Source organism: Pteropus vampyrus, unplaced genomic scaffold (assembly GCF_000151845.1).
Source record: "Pteropus vampyrus isolate Shadow unplaced genomic scaffold, Pvam_2.0 Scaffold18, whole genome shotgun sequence".
NCBI classification, from domain to species: domain Eukaryota; kingdom Metazoa; phylum Chordata; class Mammalia; order Chiroptera; family Pteropodidae; genus Pteropus; species Pteropus vampyrus.
Window position 1 is genome coordinate 441943 of NW_011888799.1, and position 5665 is coordinate 447607.

The window sequence follows — 5665 nt, forward strand, 5'->3', positions numbered from 1 at the left end:
TGTCAGTATTTATAGTCCAAATAGACTCCAAGCTTGAATTCTATTTTTTAGTGGGATTTCTGTTCAGATTAATATTTATCTGCAATTTTTTAAAAGCAGAAACTGCAAATGTTTAGGTGAAGGAAGGGGGCAAAGGTGAGATCCAAGGTGAACTAGGTGTGTAGAGGTTTGTGGGAACACAGGGGACCTCACTTGCTTCTGTATCTGTCAGAAACACCAGGAGACATTTCCAGAATTGTTCTTCATCCATGTCACTTCAGTAAGCTGCCTGGAAATTAGGGGTCCTGGGTGTCTCCCTCATTCTAGAACCTATGAAATATAGAGCAACAAGAAGCTCTGGTATAGAGGCAAAACACCTACGTTCCAACCATAGCCATTTATTGCTGTGTGATCTGAGTCAAGTCACTGACCGTCTCTGAACCTGTTTCACCAGAGGTGTATGTGGGCTGTGTGGGGAATATTCAGGAGATAACTCGTTCACCCATTCCTCCCCTTCCTAGCCATCAAATCTGCTGCAATCACAGAGGTTTCTTCTGTTGAGTTGAGAGAGGTGGGTGTGGGAATGAGGAGAGTTCAGGGAGCTTCGTTCAATGCTGAATTTCCCCCATTTCCTCTGGAAACCAGGTTGACCCTTTCTGAGAAGTGTCTCCAATTCGCTTCTTCCCTGAGGCATTGCCAAGCAAACCCTTTGCATCCCTTTAGTTCTGTGGGACTCAGTTTCCTCATCTGTGAAATAAAGGGGATTGAATCTGGTTCAGACCTCCAGGAGGCTTTCTTGGGGTGTCTGGGTGCCCCAGGTGCTTGGGGGAGAGATGGTTTAGTGAGGGTTCGGTGGAAATAGTGGTGGTATACTGGGGCTTTTCTGGGAATTGCAAAGCGAGGCGCATCATTTTTATTATTTAAGGATTCTTATTTTACTATTAATGTCACCCCTTGTGATCTTTTCAGGGCCAGAAAAAGGGCTCATCCTAACAATGTCATCCCCTCCTGGGGAATGCCAACTCACTCAACTGAGAAAAAAAAAAAACAACCCCCAAAACCCCACATTTGTGGCTCAATTCGTAGGGAAATGGTCAAGCGCACAAATCAGGACGCGGGGTATGGAGAGGCGGGAAGCGCCCTCCTGCAGCACGCGAAGCTGACACCGGAGCACAGAGGAGCGAGTGCGTTGCCAGGCGCGGAGGAGGAGCCGGTGTCCCGAGGGAGGGCGGTCCCAGCCGCGCAGTGAGCGGAGCAGCCGGCCCCGCCTGAAACCCCAGTTATAAGGGCCGCGCCCGGCGGCGCCAGCTGAGGTGTGAGCAGCTGACGGAGTCGGTGGCTTAAAGTTCCAGAGCCCGCGCGTGTTCTCGGAGACAGAGACATTCAGAGGTGAGGGGGTCGTGGCCGGCAAGGACAGACCCGGAGCTGGCGTCTGGGAGCAAAGCTGAGCTGAGCGTGTCCGTGTTTGTGTCCCGTACATATACTGCCCGTACGTGTGAGGGTCCGCGAGGGTGTGCGTGTGCTGTGTCCACAGGTGAACGACGTGCGTGGGTCTGTGCGTGAGTCTCGGTTTTGCTCACGGCGTGTCTGGAAGCGCGTGTGTGATGGGGGTCGACATGTGTCGGAGACTCGGGGCGGGGAGAGGGACGTGAGTACCAGGGATCCGCTGCCACGGTCCCCTCGCGTACAAACTCGGCTGGGATGAGGGGAGGCGTGGACCCGGCGCGGCCGGCTCGCGGCGTGGGGATGAAGACCCTGTCCGCGGAGGGGTCCGGCAGGGGCGCGCGCGCCGACTGGGCACGTTCGTCTGGGCTCCGCTCCTGGGCGGCTCTCAGATCCAGTGCGTGAGGTGCGGGTCCCCGACGCTGTCGTGTCAGCCACCCGACTGGGCGCTGAGGTCAGCGCGGGCAGTGTCCCTTGCTCTTGGGAACAAGTCAGGACACGTCCCTTAAGGGCCAGCGAGGAGGTGACTCACGGCGACAAGGAGACCCCGGGGGCCGGGCCGGGTGAGGTCAGAACTCCGCCCTGGCTGGGGTACAGTGGTGCCCCCGAAGGCCCCTTCCGTGCCCCTCCGCGGTCTCCGTCCCCGCCCCCTCCCCTTCAGCACAGTGGCCTATTTGGCTGGTACAAAGTGTTCCCAGAGAAGCGGGACACCGGGAGGTCCAGGAACGGGTGTCCGGTCTCCACCCAGCCGTGCGTCCTCGGGGACCTGGAGCCGCGGCCCCGCGCCGGGTGGGTTAGGGCCAGCCTGTCAGTTCAAGAAGCGCAGGAGGCCCCCCACCTCTCTCCCACCACTGCCGGGAGACCCCGTCCGTGCCCGCCATCGGGTCAGGGCGAAGGACTCCGAAGCCGGAGCCGAGCTCTGCGCAGCGGGACGAAGGGGCGTGCGGTCGACGCCGGCGTGGTAGGCGGGGTGGGGTGGCAACTTGGAGAGGTGAGGAGGCTTCGGGGGAGCAACGCTGCTCAGGGCCTCTGTTAGCTGCATCCCCGGGCTTGGGGCGCAGAATTCCGGACCTAGTCCAGAATTCCCTTTCCGAGGGCGACAGAGCTGAGCGGCGTAGGAAGGCGAGTCGCCTTTCGGGTGCCGCCGCCCATCCCGGGCCACAGTGCGGCCGCCAAGTCTCAGGACCTTGGGGGGACACTTGCGCCCTCATGCGGAAAAGAATCCTGGAACTGGGTTTGGCACTTTCGGGCGCTCAGGCAGCTCCCTCCCTCTTTCCCTCCACGTCGCGTTTCGGGGAGGACTTTCGAGCGGTTTTGTTTTCTGCGCTCCCGTCTATTTTTATTTTCCAGGGATCTGACTCATCCCGTGCTTTGGGCGTGGAGATAAGGTGGAGGGACCAGATCACGGCGCGCCTGTGCGTGCGGTGCGTGTGTGGGACAGAGATGGCGCGAGAGTGCGCGGTTTCCCAACAGTGGCGGGGTTTTCGGAAGCCTGGCTGGGTCAGAGTGACGTGTTCGCGGCCCCAGTCCCCCTCCTCTTCCCCCTCCCCAGCCGAGGATGACGCGCGGCCGGAGTGGAAGCGAAGTTTTGGCGGGCGGGGAGCACTTAGCAGGAAACTGACTCATCACAACTCACTGACGCTGTCCAAGGCCTTGCCCACGCATCTCTTACCGGCGCGTGATTTCCTGGAGACCGGCGCCCCCTTCCGGCCCCTGCGCGAATAGCACACACTCCTTCCCGCGGAATGCCGCTTAGCCCGCCTCTCTTCCCGCCGCTACTCCTGGGCTTATTCCAGGTCGCTCATCGCCCCCCACCCCCAACCGACGACCCCTAAAAAGACTCCCATTGGTTCAACAATGTTTACTGGGTGCTTACTATTTACTTGAGAATTAAATTTGGTTAAAGTCTAAAACACGGAGGCCAACGAAGAAAGCTATTCTCAGTTACTTGTTTGTAAAACGAGGGTTTGCGTTTGTGAGTTTCCTCTGAGCTGGTAGTTAAGATAATGGGCAACAGAGCAGTTTTGATGCGAACCCTATAAGAGACATAAGGGAAGGGGTGGTAGATAGAAGATTCCTGCCTGGATTCTGGTCCCATCTTCAGCTCCTGGACGCCAAAGAATATCCAACTTCCTGATAAAGCCCTAGGTGAGCCCCTTCTCGTACCAATGAGGCACCGAGACCCAGACTGTCTATTTCAGCATCTTCCCAAGACTGCCCATCTGGGAACTGCCAAACACTTGCTTAAATCCCCTTCAATTTGAATTAACGTGGTCTGAGGAGGGAGGGTCCTATCAATCTCTATTTTGAAAAAGGTCCCCAACTGATTCTGATGGTCCTCTCTGGTTAAGAAATTTCAAAATTAGAGAGTAGGGTTCAACACCAGAGCACAGAACCCAAGGCAAATAGGCCTGGGTTCAAATCTGGATGTGCTACTTGTGAGGTATGTGACCTTGGGAAAGTTACTTTTCTGAGACTTGGTTACCTCTTCTGTAAAAAAGAGATAATATACCCACTTTTGGGGGAAATTAATATCCATAAATTTCTTAGCTCCTGGCACATAAAAGTATATAAATTAATCCAAATCCTTGCCCCAAAGAGAGTGGGCAAAGGTTATTGAGGGCTCTGCACTCTGTAACCCCTCTATGGGGCAGTGGCCCTTGAGCTTTTTATCTGCACGGTTTTGGGGGCAAGTATCATATCTCTTGGAACTCCTACCCTTTAAACTTGGTCTGAGATCACCAATGCCCCCCGCCCCCGCCCCCATCAGCTGAGATGTGGGCTGCACTTATTGTGAGAGGTGGAGTAAGGAGTGGTAGGTGTGGCGTGGGTCCAGGGCTTTCTGTCCCAAGGGGACCCTCAGCAGAACTTTCACCCTCAGAGTCTGCAAATCAGGACTTGTCCCCAGGAAAACCCAGTCCCTGCCAAGGTCATGCAACTGCTCAGCCGTGGAGTCAGGCCAGAGCAGGGCAAGTGGGTGCCAGCACTCCCTCATGGGCAAACACCCTTGGCTTTCCCTCTCCTGAAGTGGGAGGAGAGGAACAGGGTAGACCAGCCACCATTAATTTTCTTTGCCTGCAAAACAGGTTTTTTGGATGTAGGCAACATAGGGCAGGGGTTTCAAGGCTGTCTAGACTTCAGATCACCTGATGGGCCTGGCAGGATGTGGCTCAGCCTGGGAGAAATCATCAGTGCCCTGCCCTGCCCAGCTCCTCCTCAGCCCCAGGCTGCCCACCTGATGACATCCTTGGGAAAGGTGCTCAGCCTACAGCACCTGTCAGCTGCTGTTCAAAGGAGGTGGTGGCCTGGGGGGAGGCTCAGCTAGAACTGAAGGCAGAGAGAAATAATAATACTTCTGTTTTCCAAACATTTCTGTATACCAGGTATTGCTCTATGCATGTAACCTACATCAACTCAGTTAATCCTCTGTTCTCTGAGACATTCACTATTATTGTCTCCATTTTATGGATGAGAACAGTAGAGTCCAGAGAAGTTAAACCACTTATCCAGGGTCAACCAGCAGAGCCAGGATTCTAACCCAGGCAGTCCCGCTCTAGAACTCTTGCTCTTAGCCGCAAGATACAGCCTTTCCGCTCTGTTTCATCTGCCTTGCCTAGAGGGACACCCTGACCAATTGTTTGAACGTGTTTCCACAGCCATGCTCTTGAAGCTTTCATAAAGTTCCATTTTATAGTTAAGAAAACTGAGGCCCAGAGACATTAAGTGACTTTTTAAAGTTTAGATAGTAAGCAGGAAAGGTAGGCCTAGATCCCAGTTGTTTTTTTTACCCCAAAGTCCAGGGTATTTTTAAGTGTCAGAGCAGAGTTATGCTACATGCGCATCTGGACTGGCGGATTCAGGAGGAGCTGTCAGCCTGTCCATTCATTTGGTAACTGACCTCTTGGCCAGGGCTGGGGCTGGGAAACTGCTGGACTGGCAATTCACAGGTACTTGGGCATTCACGTCCATGAGGGACACCACAGAGGGGGACAGTAAATTGGTTTTTATCTGATAATACCTGGTGGTAAACAGGCCCCTGATCCCTGCTATTGCATAAACTTGCCTTTGTTGACATAAGCTTGCCCTTCACCTGCCTGCTCTTTCAGTCGCCCTGGGGTCCAGGCTGGCTGAGCTCTGCCCCAACCCAGTGTCTGATGGTGGGATGTTTGGGGGGCCCTGTGGGAAGAAGGTGGTAGACAGCTGGAAGGAACCAGAGACACCCTTTCACCTCCTGTTCTAGTAG

General features: G+C 54.8%; 1 protein-coding gene across 1 annotated transcript in view; it reads left to right on the forward strand.

Annotated features, from left to right (window-relative positions):
• Positions 1 to 1224: 1224 nt before the first annotated feature.
• Positions 1225 to 5665, forward strand: part of CDKN1A (cyclin dependent kinase inhibitor 1A) — a 9190-nt gene continuing 4749 nt past the window's right edge. The window contains exon 1 of the mRNA XM_011354534.2: positions 1225 to 1368. The gene's annotated coding sequence lies outside the window, so the exon portion shown is untranslated. The remainder of the gene's footprint in view (positions 1369 to 5665) is intronic.